Source organism: Stegostoma tigrinum, chromosome 23, assembly GCF_030684315.1.
Source record: "Stegostoma tigrinum isolate sSteTig4 chromosome 23, sSteTig4.hap1, whole genome shotgun sequence".
NCBI lineage: Eukaryota > Metazoa > Chordata > Chondrichthyes > Orectolobiformes > Stegostomatidae > Stegostoma > Stegostoma tigrinum.
This window is the reverse complement of record NC_081376.1, coordinates 41,412,188-41,431,533: the sequence shown is the minus strand read 5'-3', so window position 1 is coordinate 41,431,533 and position 19,346 is coordinate 41,412,188. Positions and strand designations below refer to the sequence as shown.

Genomic DNA, 19,346 nt, shown 5'->3' with positions numbered 1-19,346 from the left:
CGTTCTACTCTGATTGGGGGTGGTCTTTTGTGTCCTTGCTACCTTCAGTGCTTCCTCCAAGTGGTGTTCAAACTAGAGGGATACTTCAGCTAAGAGAGGCTTGTGAGTGACCATTAGCGGGAAGCTCCTCTGACCACATTTGACCTGAGTCCATGAGACTTCATGAAGTCTAAATTCAGTGTTAGATCTCCCAGGGTTACTGACATCTGACAATATTGCACAATGCTCCCTGAATCTCTCCTGCCAGTGGGGTGGGGCATATATATGGATGGGTATAGAGGGATCCAGTAGGCATGAGTCAATGAGTAATGACGTCAGATGAGGGAAGGTGACATAAGGAGTAGGCCATTCAGCTCTCCAACCTGTGCAGCAAGATTGAGTTGATTTGGTTGTGGTCTCGACTGTACTTTCCTGACTTATACCCCTTTCCCCATTACATTTGACCTCCCTGTGAACTAAAAACTCAACTCATTCTTGAATAAATCAATAACCCAGCCACTGTTTTCTAGAAAAGAGAATTCCACGTACTAACAAACTTGCTGGGAAAACGAAAAAAAAGTCTTCTCGTCTCCATCTTAAAAAGTAGGCCTCTTATTTTTAAATTGGGTCACCTAGTTCTAGTTTCCCCACACAAGAGGATATAGCTTCTGATATATAGCCTATCACAATCCCTCAGGGGATTATGTTTTAATAGGATTGCCCCTCGTTCCTCAAGATACTTTCCTAATCAACCTGTTCAGAGATGTTATGAAACTCTTCCAGAGCAGGTGAGACTTGAACACAGGTTTTCTGGCCTAGAAGCAAGGAAACTGTCACTGTACCACAGAATTCTCTTCCCCATCATTCTTCTAAACTCCTACATGTATAAACCCATTCTATCTTCATACAATAGACTCTTCACCCCAGGCTGTTAACTGGTTTGTGAGATAATTCCCACAGCTGGCAATGTTAGTGAGGAACTTTTTGCAGGGTTGTCTTTTTAAATTAGACTACCTACAGTGTGGAAACAGGTCCTTTGGCCCAACAAGCCCACACTGCCCCTTGAAGCATCCCACCCAGACCCCTTCTCCTATAACCCACACACCCCTGAAGACTATGGGCAATTTAGCATGGCTGATCCACCCAGCCTGCACATCTTTGGACTGTGGGAAGAAACCAGAGCACCCGGAGGAAACCCACACAGACACAGGGAGAATGTGCAAACTCCACACAGACAGTTACCCGAGGCTGGGATTGAACCCGGGTCCCTGGTGCTGTGAGGCTGCAGTGCTAACCACTGAGTCACCGTGCTACCCCACGCCGTCTTCTTCATGTCCTAATACAACACCAAGAACAAAGAAGTCCCCCTGGTGATACCTGCACCAGAAAAAGGTGACTGGATTGAATGGACCAAACATCAGTCAAAACAACTAATGGCTGCTCTCTGATAATGAAATGTGAGGCTGGATGGACACAGCAGGCCCAGCAGCATCTCAGGAGCACAAAAGCTGACGTTTCAGGCCTAGACCCTTCATCAGAGAGGGGGATGGGGAGAGGGTTCTGGAATAAATAGGGAGAGGGGGGAGGCGGACCGAAGATGGAGAGAAAAGAAGATAGGTGGAGAGGAGAGTATAGGTGGGGAGGTAGGGAGGGAATAGGTCAGTCCAGGGAAGACAGACAGGTCAAGGAGGTGGGATGAGGCTGCTCTCTGCCTGGAATTAGAAAAGTTCAGTTCAATCAAGAGTACACACAGTACAGGCTGCCTCCTTTTTAGCACGGCAATTAATCCACACCCCATGAAAAGCAAAATCATAAACTGGTTATGCCATTTTTATGTAATTCCTCCTTTCTCAAATTCCCTGTCTTATATAATCTTCAGAAACTATAACTTAACCAACTGTCTCAATCATTTGACCCAAAACACTCTCAGTGCCAGCAGCTGTGTTGAGAAATCTAGATTTTTTTAATGCCTTCCTCCCATGAGCACCATGCAATCAAAGCATACCTTCATGAGGAATAACAAAAAGCATTTCAAACAGTCAAAAACAGTGCCAAATACAATTGAGGAGCTTGCTTTAGTTTTACAGAATTTTGAACTTGTGTTGCCTCTTCATGAACAAAGAAAAAGCAACACATTTCTAACTCTCTTGATGCTTAAACTCAAACTGAAAGCCATGCAGTCACTTGCTACTTCAACTTTAGCAAACAGGCTAAGTAGGCTGTGTAGGAAAATCAAGTGAGGTGAAAACGAGAGAGGATCCTCACAGCTGACATCTGTTTGAACACCAACCATCACCGGTGTGAGCAACAGGCTCTGGGAAAGGGTTTCCTATTGGGGAAAAAAACATGCATTTCTAAAGATTGACTGGTATTCAGGACAAAAACAATTCACACCTGGTTTTGTCAGGAAAACAAATCCCATATTTCTTGTAATGCACTTAGCTGCAGCAAGAAAACTAAAAAAAAGGATTTCTAATCTACTAAAATGCAACTGAATTATACTCCTTCAGAAATCTCAATCTTGCATGATCTAGATCAAGACAGACAGACAGAAGAAAGTCTGATACATATACTATTGGTAGAAAAATTATATAGACAGTAAACAAAATTCTAAAGATCATAAAGTCGAACTACAAGGTGGAAAATTATTTTCCCTCAAACCTTAAGAATTTAGAATCATATGATATAGAAAAGGCCCTTTGGCCCCTCAAGTCACAAGTGTGCTACTTGCGCTATTTTCACTTTCCTATACTAGGCCTGTGGCTTTGAATGTTATGACACTTCAAGTGCTCATCTGAATACTGTTTAAAATGTTGTGAGGTTTCCCACCTCTTGGTGATCAAGTTTTTCCTCAGATCCTCTCAAAACCTCCTGACTTTCACTTTAAAATTATGAACCCTAAAGTTAGTAACAATGACACGCTGTTACCTGATGAGTGATGGTCATTTTCAGTTTGATGGCAGACCAGGCCTTTTCATTTTTCTTCAATGCTTTCTTTTTTCTGTCTTTATTCGCCCCACGAGAGAGAGGGAGAGGGGGATGGGAGGGAAGGCTAGTGCTTTATTTTTGTTGGCTCCAAATGTTTCCCCCTGCCTTAGTTTTTTTTTAACATTCTGCAGCAGAATTAGTCAGGAGGCTGTTATCCGGCAGGATTTAGTTTAAGTCAAAAGATTGTTGGTGCCATTTGGTCACAAATTCCAAGCCCCACCACACACCTCCATCCACCCACCCACCTCACCATCCTGCCCCCACGCCACCCCAACCCAACCCCCGATTCATACAGTAATATTGTATTGCACAGCTCAAAAAATATATACAGCACAATTTTTGTTTTAAAGTTGTAAATCTCCCTTGGTGTTCCAGAGATATAGCAGTCCAACTTCTACGTTGATTAAAATAAAACAAAGAAATGCAGATGCTGGAAATCTGAAATTAAACAGAAATTGCTGGTGAATCTCAGCGGGTCTGGCAGCATTCGCAGGAAGAAACCAGAGTTAATGTTTCAAGGCTGTTGAAGAAACATTATGAAAAAGAGTTTCGCCAGCAATTTCTGCTTTTGTTCTGTTTTGACTTACAGTTCCAAATAAAGAAAATAAGATGGCCTCTTAAACCTTCGCGATAGTAAGAACTGCAGATGCTGGAGAATCTGAGATGACAAGGTGTCGAGCCTCGGCCTGAAACATCAGCCTTCCTGCTTCTATGATGCTGCTTGGCCTGCTGTGTTCACCCAGCTCTGCACCTTGTTATCTCAGACCTTATCTTGTATCCTCACAATCTGTCCACCCAAATGTGTCATTTCACATTTTGTTGTTATATTTGATCTGCCTAATGTCCATCTGTCTATGCCTTCTTGATGTTTATCACTGACATTATCAAAATTCATTACACTATACGTTGTTGCAGACAGGAGACAGATGGTAAATGTGGTTCCTCTTTACTCCCAAGAACATATTCTCTTGAATGAGTGCAGGCATTTGTTTTAAAATAAAAGTTTATTTCAACCCCCTGAGTGCTGTAACGGTTCAGGTTTTCACGTAAGTTTTTCTAAATATGTTTGTGATTTAACATCCAAGGGTATTTGTGACCACATCCACTTGCATTTTTTGGACAGGAATATGCAATTACAATCATTCCTCGTGTGAGTGTCAGAGGCAGTGTGCACTTAGATGTTTAAAGTTCAAACGTTCTCTGCCACAGTTTTTGTTTTCCCCTCAACATGAAGCCTTGAAACATTGCAGTTACAATTCCTTATTCTGATCCACTGAAGAATAGTCTGGAGGTTTAGAAAGATACATTCAACATGATTTATTGCTTGCAGAAACACCTCTCTTGTTGCATTTCACTCAGGGTGCAATGCCATGTAGAAATCTGGTTCAGTTCTTCATGTAGAGTGGTAAAGGCCAGCCCTATGTCCCTGCCTACCAATAATTCTTAGACAGCTTCTTGTTCCATCACTGGTCTTGATTTTCCTCCTGTTTCCGCTCTCAAACATTTGGCTTATTAAATGTCCTCATCAAAGATATTGTTTCTTTCATGTGACCAGATTGCTTCTGTCCATTGTCCTCACAAATGGTTTCTGGCAACTCAGTCATGATTAAACAATGGGGTCCAAGTTCCACTCATTCTCATGCCATCGGATTTCAGTTCCAAAGCTGATAAGTCTGCAAGCGCTATTGTGAAAACAGTTTATTTAATTATTTGGAGAAGGGCAACCATTAACTGTGTTTTAAGGACTTCTCAAAGATAAGTATATGAAAGTTTATTTGCATTTTAATGACTTGGCCAAACATGTGCTTTGACAGCAAAGTAAAGGTCACCTAACCTCTCAGCTCCATTTTGATATTTGTAAGTAAATAAAGTGTCCATTTCTGTTGTTTATTCCAGGAGACCATATAACATGAACATAGAAAACAGGAGCAACCAGTAAGCCACTTGGCCCTTCAAGCTTGCTCTGCTGTTCACTATAATCATCATTAATCATCCAAATCAGTGTCCTGTTCCTGCTTTCTCTCCTTACTCTGATCCATTTAGCCCTAAGAACTATATCTAGTCCTTGAAAATATTGTGTGTTGGCCTCAACTGCGGTCTGCAGCAGAGAATTCCGCAGGATCACCACTCCCTGCATGAAGAAAGTTCTCCTCATCTCCATCCTAAAATGATCTACAGCATATCCTTAAACTGGTCATCAGGAAAATCCTTCCTGTGTTTATCCTGTCTGGTCCTGTTAGAATTTTATAAGACGCTCCCACCTCCAATTCTTATGAAGAGTAGTGATAAACGGGTCCCTTTCAGAATGGCAGGTGGTGACCAGTAGAGTACCGCAATGTTCAGTGCTGGGACCGCAGCTGATTACAATATACATTTAATGATATGGATGAAGGCATTAAAAGTAATATCAGCAAATTTGCTGATGACACAAAGCTGGGTGGCAGTGTGAAATGTGAGGAAGATGTTATGAGAATACAGGGTGACTTGGACAGGCTAGGTGAGTGGACGGATGCATGGCAGATGCAGTTTAATGTGGATAAATGTGTGGTTATCCACTTTGGTGGCGAGAACAGGAAGGCAGATTACTATCTCAATGGCGTCAAGTTAGATAAAGGGGAAGTACAACGAGATCTAGGTGTTTTTGTACATCAGCCAATGAAAGCAAGCATGCAGGTACAGCAGGCAGTAAAGAAAGCTAATGGCATGCTGACCTTCATAACAAGAGGAATTGAGTATAGGAGCAAAGAGCTCCTTCTGCAGCTGTACAGGGCCCTGGTGAGACTGCATCTGGAGTATTGTGTGCAGTATTGGTCTCCAAATTTGAGGAAGGACATTCTCGCTATTGAGGGAGTGCAGCTTAGGTCCACGAGGTCAATTCCTGGAATGGCGGGACTATCACATCTTGAAAGATTGGGGCGACTGGGCTTGTATACACTTGAGTTTAGAAGGATGAGAGGGGACCTGATTGAGATGTATAAGATTATTAAGGGATTGGACACTCTGGAGGCAGGAAGCATGTATCTGCTGATGGGTGAGTCCAGAACCAGAGGACACAGGTTTAAAATGAGGGGTAGGCCATTAAGAACACAATCGAGGAAAAACCTCTTCACCCAGAGAGTGGTGGATATATGGAATGCTCTGCTCCAGAAGGCAGTGGAGGCCAAGTCTCTGGATATTTTCAAGAAAGAGATGGATAGAGCTCTTAAAGATAGTAGAATCAAGGGTTATGGGGAGAAGGCAGGAACAGGATACTGATTGTGGATGATCAGCCATGATCACAATGAATGGTGGTGCTGGCTCGAAGGGTCGAATGCCCTTCTCCTGCACCAATTGTCTATTATAACCTCCAGTGAATACAGTCCTAACCAATTTAGTCTCTTTGTACATCAGTCATGGCAATTTCCAAGTTTTCTGTCATTTGCAAATTTTAAAATTGTTTGTCCTGAACACCCAAGTGATGGTCATAAATGTATCTAGGAAAGTAGGGATCCTAATACTTGAATATCTTTCACCTGTTGAGAAAATAACTGAACATCCTGTCAGTTTATAACTAGGCTACAACTGCCTGCTTTATTCCATGGACTTCAATTTTGCTGGCAAGCCTTTTGAACACTTTATCGAAAGCAGTTTCGAAATCACATCAACCACATAACCCAGTGTCAACTCTGTCTGTGATGAATAAAAATTTCAATCCTTCATCAAATATAACTTGCCTTCAATAAACCTGTGCTGAATTCCTTAATTAATCTGCAGGTGTCTAAACGACTGTTCATTTTGTTGGTTTTGTCCTTTGGGTGGGATGTGTATAATTCCATACCAGACCACCAACAAAATTTCATCCTGCCCAATTGTGCACGACTGTGATCCTGCACGAGATCACTAATTTATGCTGCAATCTGGTTTGGGACCAATAGCCGTTACATTTATAGTAGACAAAGATAAAATCTGGGGGTTTACCAAAAGAATAAATCCACAAGATTGGGATATCCTTTGATTCTGAACTGGTCGCCTTATAAATGCATGGTTAAATTTTCCTTAGGGAAGCTTGGAGACATCACATTTTTCCATTGAGGCATTAAATTGAAGATCTCTCTAAAATGGAAGTGAAATATCTCACTGTATTATTTTGGACAATGCCAAAGAAGTTCCCTGAGTTCCTCTTTCGAATTAACTAAAACAGATAATCTGTCTACTATCCCATAGCTGTCTGTGGAAGCTTGCTGTGTGAAAATTGGTTGTTGATATACCTGAGGTAAGTCGAAAAGTATTTCATTGGCTATAAAGCATTTTGGGGTGTTCCAAAGTCATAAGGACACTATATAAATGTAAGTTTAAAAACAATTTAAGCAGCTATTAGATAGGCATATGGATGATTGTATAAGGTAGCGGTGGAGGTTAGATAGACCTTAGGTTTTGGGTAAAAGTTCAGCACAACATCGTGGGCCAAAGGGCCAGTACTGTTCTATGTTCTATGTTCTAAGTCTCACTGCATTTACTAATTAATTAAGTGAAGGCTGTGTCAGAACTTTTGAGATATCTCTCAGGCAAATTGTGAGATGCTGTAAGACCCCAAGCAACAAGCAAATGGAGGGAGTGCATTTGGGAACAGGGGATGTGAGAGACAGGACATGTTAGACTATGACTGTGCCAATATGAGACCTGAAGCTCAGTTGCTGCAACGATCACTAGTAACCAGGACTAGTCCGTACCTCAATCTCAAGGTTACTGTATTCATTGTAATTCAGTGGTGCATGCTCATTGCAATCAGTAAATGAAATTAAAATTACACATTACAACAATCTTTAGTCTCTGAAGAGAAGTCATTCGATCTACTTTTTTGTAGCGCAGGCGCGGTGGCCAAGTGGTAAGGCGTCGGTCTCGTAAACCGAAGATCGCGGGTTCGAACCCCGTCCGTGCCTGTGGATAGAAACGTGATCCTTTTAAAACCAGCGACAGTGAAATAGGTTCCAGGGCCGGGAGAATATCCACGTCCCAGTGCCCCCATACTGACACACAATTTACTCACTCATGCATTGCAAATTGGACCGGAACTGCTAAAAGTTTTGATGAAGTCCTGCACAGGATCCCCTTCAGAAAGCGACTTTTGAATCCTGAGCACGTCCCAAAGCTACTCACCAACCAAAATGCAAACATTACTGTAATGGCCTGACTAAAATATTGTCAATGGTAATGAGATATTTTTCTAAATGAGTTAAATAATGCGCAAAACCGAACATACAAGCTTAAAAGAACTTATTGACAATTTACTCCATGCAGATTAAACTTCATAGAATTTGCATTTTTCTGGTATCCTGAAGATTGTTCACAACTTCATTTGCATCTCAAACGTTAAAAAAATTGTATTTCCTATTTCCATTTACACATCCCAACTTCAACAAGTTGAATTAATAACCTGTCATTTTAAAGAGCGAGAAATTATAAACATTTGCTTCAAATCGGCCATAAATAACCACATTTTATGCAAATATGCAATTTGTTACCATGTCTTATAACAAATTAAACGCCATTCTGATTCCCATTATTATACGCATTTGAAATAGCAATTTTCCACAGAATTTTTCAGATGCTGCCTTTACATTTTATGGTCTTATCAGCCTGTGTTGCAACTTTTAGTGGTATCATTAATGCAACAAGATTAGTTATTAGTTCGTTACTAATGTTTTGCCTTTGAGACATTTTTACTGCTTTGCAAAAGTCCTGCTCGTTATCTAAGACAAGATAGCTAAACAGATAATGTGACAAGCCTCCGAGATTTTCCGGAGTTCCTGAGAAAGGAATAGAACAGACAGCTACAAAGCATGTTCAGATAACAAACTAAAAAAGAAACTGCTGACTCCTCATTCCATTCCAATGAACATAGCTTAGTTTGTGGTATAGCCTGGATGGCAACAAGTCTGTTGAGAGAATGAGGGTTTCTTTTTTATTATCAGGTTGAGATAAGCAGCGCTGAAAAATTCTTTCAATCGATAACACGAATCCGGGGTGGTGGGAGAAGGAGAAAAGAGCAAAAGATCGTGATTCACTGAACTCTCTGCTTCATTATCGCGTTTCCGCGACTGACATAGTTGAATTATTTGCACTTCCACTACGGAACCAGCAGGGGGTGTAGAAACAACATCCAGTTTGGCTTTAATCCGGGAGTGGCCAGTAAATGGGAACTTGTAAGAACTTGGTTCTCCTTTTGAAGTCAGAAACTGGGTCTAGTGGAGCCTTACAGGTTGGCTGGCGTATTCGGCGACTTGGTCTGTTCGAAGCATTTAAATAACTTCGGTGCAGCTAACCGATTTCTTCCTAAACCTGAAGGATTAGAAACTCGACCTAAAAGTTGCACGATAGTTTGCAAACTGATATTCAAGTTGGGTTTTACCCCACTGTACAAGCTGGCCTTCAATGTTCTTTTTAAAAGGAACGAAATGTAGTTTCGAGATACCCTGCTGTGACTCGAATCACGTAGTTCCTCACTTCTATGTCAACTCTGCCTAAATTCTTAATTGCAAACCATGTTTTTATTGGAGATTTCCAGCAGCCACTGTGGTTTGTTTTTTAGTAACCCACGTAGTCTGATTGCCAGAATTTATTTAACTGCAAATTTGATATTTGCTAGTTGATTCTCTTGACTTTCGACCTGATTTAACTTGGTTTGATTTGGTCTGACGCTCTGGGATAAAGGCAATAAAAAAACATGCAGCTTGTTTTAGTTCTTTGCGACATTTTAAACGCAATGTACAGAACGAGCAAATAATTGCAATTTAAAGCATTAAAGTAAACAGTAGAAAGTGAAGAAATAGCGGAGGGTGGTTCAGTGAATATAATATTCTCTAAGACCTTTAAAATAGTTAACTTTTCGTTTTTATTTTTGTAGTCATTTGTTGGTTCTGAAAATTCAATGCAACCTAAGAATCTACATTCCAAATAATTCTACCTATACTCAGAATTCAGGGCGGCTCGTTTATTAATTTGACATTGTAAAACAAAGTTGAGAATATGGTAGTATAATCGGAGAAATATAAAAACAGGCCATTTTGCCCGTCTGCGCTGGCTCTCAAAGAGAGGTCACACTTAACCCATGCTTTTAATCAATAACTCTAAATTCCTCCTTCAAGTTACTGCCTCTTTTTTTTTCACTAGAGAGCATTCCTGATCCCCACAACTGGCTGAGTGAAGATATTTCTTCTCATTTCCCTTCTATGTCTTTCAGCAAAGGTGTTGAATCTCCAGGGGGTATAATTTTTTTCTCAATTTTAGTCTATCAAAGTGTCTCATAAGAGTTTGTTCCAGGGAAAACTGTCATAATGTTTCCCTGATAACAAAGTGTGGAGCTGGATGAACACATCCAGCAGCATGTTAGGAGCACAAAAGCTGATATTTCGGGCCTAGACCCTCCCCTCTTTCTTCATAACTCAAAGCCTTCTGGTAGTATCCTGATAAATCTGCTCTGTGCCCTTGCTAAGGATTTCACAGTTTTCCTGAAATGCAATGGCCCACGTTTTCCACATAAGGCCTAACCAGAGAGGTATAATATCAGCACAGTTTTCCTGCTTTTCTATTTTATTCCTCCATTAATAAACCCAATCACCTTGGTGCATTTTAGCACCACAGCAACTTGCCAATGCAACTTAAAATTTTATATGCACAGACACCAAGGTGTCTTACACTATTCAAACTTGTCATTTATAGTATAACTGTCTTTCCAATAACAACCTACAAAAGTGCATCACCTTATATTTCTCTGTATGGACTATTTCTTTCATCCTGAAGCCTAGAACTATCCACGTCATAATTATTACCAAGCCCTGTGCATCTGCAAATTTTATGAAGCCCCTGACAGCCCTGATAATGGTAATGGACCCACAACTGTCCAGGACGTACTCCAAATCATCTCTGTCTCATTCACCAGCATCCTTTTCTTCCTGTCACTGAGCCAGGTTCACATCCATACTCCCATTTTCCCCTTAATTACATGGACTGCTAATTTCTTAATAAATCTCGAGTGGTACTTATCAAAAGCAATCCAAAAACTCCTATAATCAACATTTATTGTGCTGCCATAATCAACCTCCTATGTTGCCTCATTAAAATTTCAATCATATTAGTCAGTTGTCATTTGTCATTAAGCGCTCCATGCTGGCTGTACTTGATTAAAGTATGTCTTTCCAAATTAAAGTCTAATTTGTCCTTGATAATTGTTTCCAATAACTTCCTCATCAGCAATGCTATACTACCTGACTTGTAGTGTTTTGGTTTTATCCCTCCCTCCTTTGCTGAATAATAGTACAGCATTAACAGCTATTCAATTCTCTGATACCATTCCTGTATTGAATAAGCATTGCAACATTGAGACCAATGCCTCTGTTATTTCTACAGTTGCTCTTGCTACCCATTACTTGCCGCTTGTCTAATTGTGTAGTCTTCACATTATCCACTTCTTTTGTGAAGACAGATGTAGAGTTTTCATTTGATTCTTTTGTCATATCTTTTGCCTTTTTGTGAAGGTTTCCCTTTCCACCTGTAATAAGCAAAACTTTCTGCCTAGTTAGCTGCAAACATCTATGAAGTATTTTAGGGATCAATTTAATTTCTCTCCCGTCTCTTATTTGACTATTTTATAAATATCATTACTATTCAATCCATATGTATGCATGTTACACTGAGCAATGATTTATACAGATGGTATCATTTTTGCTGAGAGGACAATTCAATTTATCATTTGATCTGCCACAATTTTCAAGTTTGTAGATGGCACGGACCATCATTCCACGATTAAGTAGTTTAGTCCCAGAGGGCCGCTCTCTCTTTAGGGAGAGAGAGTGTCACAGCTGGTGGTGTTTCAACCTGCGGGGAGGGGCAAGGTTGAGAAGGGGATTTCGTCATGGTACCCTCAGCTGGTGTAGGAATTAATCCCAAACTGTTTGTGACATGCTGCATTGTAAACCAGCTGTCCGTCCAACTGAGCTAACCAACCCCCAAGCAGAAGAGGGACAGGTTTCAGGAGGGCACAGACAAGACAGTAAAATGGTCCGACAAAAAATGTATTAAACTTAATAAAAAGAGGTGTGAAGCAATACATATTGAGGAGGGGCATTATGAACATAAAAGGTACAATCGTTAAGGAGATGCCAAGCAGATATCTGCACATGCACCTTTTAAGTGGCGAGATAAGATGAGTTGGCTGTTTAAAAAGGCATGTGGGATCGTTGACCTTTAAAACCTAGAGTACAAAAGTGAAGACATTTTTGAAACAAAAAAGAGCTGGCCCTCAAGCCTACTCCATTACAGCTGCTCTGATAGTGACCTCAACTTCACAAAGCTGCCTACACCAACTTACCCCCCTCCCAAAACAGAAAAAAAATCCCCTGACTCCCTTGTAAATCAAAATCTGTCTGACTCAACCTGGAATACATTCAATGATGTATTCAATTTACTAGGACTGAATACTTTGAATTCCATTCTTGTTACATGGAATTCTGAGATCTTTGTGCACCATCGCCATAGCTGTCCAGTTTTCCACAGACTGTTAAAACTAGTTTCCTTGAAAATCAATCTTTTTTATTTTCCAAAGATCCCAGCAATTTGCTGCTACTGCAGCATTAGTGCTCTGCCTCCAAAACATTGCTTGAACATTGTTCTTACTCAGTCCACTAAAGTGCGTCATACCTACAGAAATTATTGAGTAAGAAACGTCTTAAAAACTTGTGTTTTTGTTAAGTTTCCGGCTGTTTAACGCAACATTGTGTCCATTTGCAGCCAGGCATGCATCTGCAATAGTACTTGAGGGACTCAGTTGATAATTCAGCATCCATTGAGTCAAACGATTGTGGGTTCACATTACCGTCCAGAGTCTTAAAAACACAGAACTAGGGTAGGCACTTCAGTATGGTACTGAGAAAGTGCCAAACTGTATGGGGTGCCATATTTGAAATGGGCGTCAGCTGCCCCTTCAAATGGGCATCGAAAGAAATCCCATGACTTTATTTCAAAGAAGACCAAGTGAGTTTTTTTTAGTGTGCTGCTGTGTAACATTTATCCCAAACCAGCAATATTTTTAAAAATCTGACCATTATCTCTGCTGTTTTTGGAACATTTCCATATACAAGTTAATCACACTCAATGTTTCCTAATGGACCTATCCAGAAACATAACTTGTCTCTTTAGGAGATGTGGAACATGAACCTGTGTCCTAGGTAGGTACGCTACCACTGTGCCACAAGAGCTAGATGCTATATTGCAGTAGTGAATTGTAAAGTGATGACGATGTTTGAAAGGCGGCTGAGGTGGTTGGGCCATTTCTTGTTGGAGGTAATAACTTAAGAGGAAGGGTCGCTGGACCTGAAACGTTAACTCTGATTTTTTTTTCTTCATAGATGCTGCCAGACCTGCTGAGCTTTTCCAGCAACTTCTGTTTTTGTTTCTGATTTACAGCATTCTCAGTTCTTTCAGTTTTTGTGGAGATGATGATTGTTGGATGTTGTGTGGTACACAAATGACCAATCATTATGTCAGTTGTCCTGGATTAACTAAGGGCTTCCTTGGGAGGAGTTGTGAATAAATCTTAACACTAAGGTCCTTTACAAACAGTCCCAGAGCTTATGATGAGGAGAAGTCATTGATGAATCCACTTGAAATGCTCTCTTGAGGACGTAGTACCAGCCTGGGGTTATGGTGAATGGTTTCCCACAGTGGCAGCCATCATCCTCATTATGAGACATGCCTCCAGTCACTGATGAGTTTTACCTTTAACACCCCACTCTGCCCAGTGCTTATTTTGCTGAGGTTATATGATTGGTCAAATAATGTTTTGATGTTGGGGGTAACTGCTCTCACTATTTCTCTGGATTCCGTCCTTTCTGCGTCAGACTGTAATGAGATAAAAAGCCAAAGTGACCATCAATGGGTACTTGTCACTTCCCTCAATCAGGTGGCTGATGGTTGTGACGAGGTTGATTTAGTGGGGAATTAGTCAGGTTAGATTTGACTTGCTTTTTTTTAGGTTGGAAAGTTTCCTCGTTGTTGGCTAGGCAGTGTCGTAGCTGCACTAGATTGGCTGACCCAGATGGACAGCTGTACTTGGTGTCTTGTTCTTCAGCATTACAGCTAGGGTGTTGTCTGACAGTGGTTCCCAGTCTGTAACATGCACTCAACAATATCTTAATCATGTCAAGTGGCTGCTCAGTCTTATCTCTGATGATGACAGCCATAAGGGGACACTGAGTAGAATTATCGACTTGGCACTGTTCTCTGAAGATAAGTTTCTTGTGCTTGGATCTACAATAATTGAAGATTGGGATGGTCTAGGATGTTTCCTGTTAGAAGCCCAGATTAATCACCGCCATCTTCAACTGGATTGAGTGTGGACTGGCTTTTTCTAGCTTCTTTCTATTCTTTCATAGGATATGGGTGTCACTGGAAAGATCACCATTTGTTTGGACTGAATGGCTTAGTGGAATATTTCAGAGGACGGTTAAGAATCAAATACATTGCTCTGGAGTCACGGTGTCAGGTAAGAATTGCGGATTTTTTTCTCATGAAGGTTTTTACTGTAATTAATGTTAGTTTGTCATTGCTAACTTTATTTTCAAATCTTATTAATTAAATTAAAGGCCCACAACTGTGGTGATGGGATTTGAACCCGTGTTCCCAAAGCATTAGCCTGGGTTTTTAATTACTACTTTAATGGCGTTACAACTATTCCATCATCACTAGCTTGACATCTTATTCCAAGATGTTCCTCTTACTGTTCTCAAATCTCACAAGATGTTTTATCATGTTAAATGTGAAATATGTACACAGGGTGCTGTTGTGTTTTGTTTTGCTCCTGACACAGCATTCTTTACACTCTATTGAAGCAGGATTGTTCTCTCAGATTAATGGTGATGGAGTAATGAGGAATGCACGAGGTCAGGAGGTTACATGGTGTGGTGATATAAATTCAGCTGCTTTAGTTTGTTCCCTCCATGCCTCACAGCCCCTCAGACATGGAGGTCTAACTCTACCTTTAGTTTGTCTCATTTAACATTGTGCTAATGGCATACAACACAATAGGGGGTGACATCATTGTGAAGATTAAACTGAATCTGTGTAATGATCACTCCACATGTGGGCATTTATTTTAATTCATCGATTGAATGTGGGCATCATGGAAAAGGCCTCGAGTTGTATCTATTTCCAGTTGTCCTTGAGACCTGTGTTGGTTATTCAAGAGTCAGCTGTATTGCTGGCAATCTGGAGTCTGGTCAGATAAGGACGGTGAATTTCCTTGCCTCAAGTGATACTAGTGAATCAGTTCTTATTTACAACAGCCTAGTAGTTTCCACATCTGGATACAACTTTGCAATTCTATATTTTCTCAGCTAACTGAGTTCAATTCACAGGTTGCTATGATGAGTTTTGAATTCACATTTCCATATTATTAGTCCAGGACTAGTTCAGTACTATAGCTGCTTTGCTGTCTTTCCCTGTGTATGGCACAAGGTCAGGTCAGAATGCAATATAATGCAGGCTGAAAATGCAGTTTGGCATTCTTTCATTCAGGGTTTGGATGGCTCAGCTATAATATGACCCAATCACTCGGAGAAGTATGCGTTGAAACTTTTCTTCAATGATTGATTCATTCCTTGAGGAGGAACATGGGTAATATTGAATAAGTTTCTTTGGCCTAATTGGACCTCAACTCATGAAATTCTGCAGGCTTCAGATTCAGTATTGAGCGCTCAGTTGCCAGTCCCAATTGACTCTACACCATGTGCCTAGGTTCCCCTGTCAATAGGATGGATAAGGGTGGTGAAGACGTTAAGGATAAATAATCATGCTGTGAAATTACAAGAATGTTAGTCTGTTGTTTGACTGGTCTGTGGGGATGGCTTTCCCGAATTGGATGGCATTACTGGATTGATTGACATGAGTTGGAATTGTCTAAGTATTCAAAGCCCCAGGCACACCTTCCAAATGAAGCAGTGATTCACCTGCACTTCAGTCAACTGTATTCACTGTTTCTAATGTGATCTCCTGTACATTTGGGAGATGAAATGTAGACTGGGTAACCAAAATGCAGCACACCTAAACTCTGTCCATAAAAATAACCCAGAGGTTCTGGTTGCTTGCCATTTCAACACACCTCCATGTTCCCTGACCAATGTTTCTGCCTCAGGCCTTCGGCCATGATTCAACTCAGACCAATGCTAGCTGGAGGAACAGCATCTAAATTTATGCTGAAGTACCTTACACCCCTCCAGACTCAACATTGCGTCTAACGCTTTCAGAAGATGAATACCATGGCTTTTAGAAACGGGACGGTGGCTCAGTGGTTAGCACTGCAGCCTCACAGCACCAAGGACCTGGGTTCAATTTCACCCTTGGGTGACTATCTGTGTGGAGTTTGTACATTCTCCCCATGACTGCATGAGTTTGCTCTGGTTTCCCTCCCAGAGTACAAAGATGTGCAGGTTAGGTGGATTGGCCAAGCTAAATTTCCCTAGTGTCAAGGAATGACCAGGCTGGATGGGTTAGCAATGGGAAATGCAGGGTTATAGGGATAGTGGTGGGTCTGGGTGGGAGGATAGGTATGGACTCAATAGACCAAATGGCCTGTTTACACAGTGTAGATATTCAATTAAATCCATATTCGTTACCCCACCCCCACACTCACAGGCCTTGTTCCAAATGAGTTACTCCCAGCAAAGCCAACCCATTTTCGACTATTCACAAATTAGAAACTGAAAGAACTGCAGATGCTGTAAGTCAAACAAAAACAGAAGCTGCTGGAAAAGCTCAGCAGTCTGTCAGCATCTGTGAAGAAAAAAATCAGAGTTAATGTTTCGGGTCCAGTGACTCTTGCTCAGAACTCAGTTTCTCTCAACTTTTGTTTTTGCTTCAACTATTCACCCATGCTGGCACCCTTTCAGCATTTATCCACTCCCCAGCTTATTATCTATCTTATTGTTTCACCCTTTCTCTCTCTCTCTCTCTCTCTCTCTTTGGCCACCGACTCCATCTATTTGATTCACTCCTTCAATCCCCCCCTACCCCCAATGCAACTTCTGTTATCATCACAAATGCCACCATTTCCCAGCTGCTTTCAGCCCTGACCAAGTGTCACTGGTTCTGAAATGTTTAGCTCTGCTTTCTCGCGACAGATGCTGCCAGACCTGCTGAGTTTCATCATCAATCCTTTTTGGTTTAGATCCCCAACATCCACAGTCCTTTGTTCTATATTATTGTCTGGGTGTTTCTCTGATTCAATACTGGATTATCGCTGTGTCTTTGTGGATTATTTTTCTCTGAGGTGACATTTTTGTAATATAATTTGCTAGGCCATTTCAGATTGCATTAAAAAGCAACTGTAGTTTGTAAGGTGAAACCTGTCTGCACAAAAGGTGCTACATAGAAAAGTAACAGTGTTTTCAAAAATTATCAAAGGGAAAAGAATCCAAGACACTGCTTGGAATACCACTTGCCATATCCAGCAACCTTTTTCTATCTTTAGAATTGTTAACAATTAAATCGGACAGTTATTGTGAACAGAAAGATTGCCTTTGCGATACAGTTTACTGGGGATCTGCTACTGTCTATCATGATGCATCCTGCGTGTTACCCTGGGTGTTGACAAACGGTTAAAAAAAAATTTGCCTGGCAGCATGCCCACAGTTGTGGCAAAGTCTTATTAGGTAACATTTATAAACCACTTGAACTTCCGTCAAGTGTTTGTGGTTTGTGATGTACCTGAACCTTTTCATCATTATTACACACTTAAGAGACACTTCTGTTTATTTATTACTCTGTGAAAGTTGTAGGACTTTATCTTTCCAAGGGCCTTCATAAAGTGTAAATGATGTACACAAGGGTTTCTCCACAGGATTCCAGGACTGTATAAATAAACATTCCTGGCAAACTAATACTCTTGAATAGTATTTCTGTCAGGAAACTCTTGCAATCTATATTCATACTGCTTCCCAGGGCTACTACTTTATACTTAATCTTAACTCAACAGCTTCCAATAATATCAGGAGTTCGCGTTAACCCTTACCTCATCAACTGGATGAGTGCAATCGCCACTGCAATAACAATTGAAATTAAACCATCAGTTAAAAATAAGTTTTGCCTGTCAGTAAAGTAAGAGCTGGCTGCAGCTGTGTTCAAAGTTACTAGCCACTTGAGGGGTCAAATCATGCCATAAATCCTGAGTGCAAAGTTAGATTAGTTTATAAAGCCTATTGAAAGCTCAGGTGGGTGAAACTACACTGTTCAGTTCTATAATGTGTTGTTGCAGGAATACTCTAAAAGCTGTAAATAAACACATTAACAAAATTGCTTCCATGTGCCAGATCCTAGATGTATGATATGGAAGAAGTTGGATTAAAGTATGTGGTCCTTAGGTCTGAAAAGATGGCAGCACAGATGGAAACCGGGGATTGACGAGTTATGGTGCAAGAGGAGATAAAAATTTCATTGTCAACAAAAATGAAGGTTTTGTAACAGTGGATAGAGGTTGGTGCACCGGGAATAGATGCCATTCTATTTTGTCAAAATTTGTTTTCTCTCCTGTAAGCAGACCTAGATCATTAAGAAAATTTCTATCAAATATTCAATATCAAATCAATGATCCCAGCCAAGGACAAGAATAGCCTCATGTTGGGCTAACTGTCTTTCTCTGGTTGGACTAGTCATATTGACAAGAGTGGTTTTCATCTGTATACACCTGCAGTCATCAATGTTTCGACTCTAACAATATCCACCTCCTGCCCCAACTTGGGGAAAAGGGATAAGGATCTGCATAAGACTGGGAAGGGTCTGATCAATGCATTTGTCACTTCTCCATCTGTGTGATAGATAAACTCAATTCGAAACTTGTTCTGATCTTTATCAATCATAGATCACTCTTAATAAAAGCAAAGTACCACAGATGCTGGAAATCTGAAACAAAAACAGAAAATACAGACATGTAAAAGCTCCCGTTCTGAAGATTAATCATAGCCGACTTGAAATGTTAACTTTTCTGATGAAGGGTCTAGGCCCGAAACATCAGCTTTTGTGCTCCTGAGATGCTGCTTGGCCTGCTGTGTTCATCCAGCTTCACACTTTGTTATCTTTGTTTTCAGTGTTTTCATTGAAGGTTATTTTTAAAAAGCACATTGGTGCTAATTATTTCCTTGCTCTGCATCTCACCACAAATGGATGGAAATATTCAATGGATTTACTTGGGCTTAATTTTATAACCAACACATACAGCCTTTATGTTGCAGCTGATTTTTTTTTCCACCTCTGGCGTTATATTTTAAATGCATTCCAGATTAATGGACTGTGTGTGTTGTGTGTAGCATGAGCATAGGTATTCAAAGATTTGTTTTGAAATTATTTGCATTCAT

The 19,346-nt window shown here is 40.6% G+C and overlaps 1 non-coding gene across 1 annotated transcript; it reads left to right on the top strand.

Moving 5' to 3' along the window:
* The first annotated feature begins 7,814 nt into the window (after positions 1 to 7,814).
* On the top strand, positions 7,815 to 7,886 carry trnat-cgu (transfer RNA threonine (anticodon CGU)). The gene has a single exon. It is a non-coding gene; the product is annotated as a tRNA-Thr (tRNA).
* Positions 7,887 to 19,346: the final 11,460 nt, after the last annotated feature.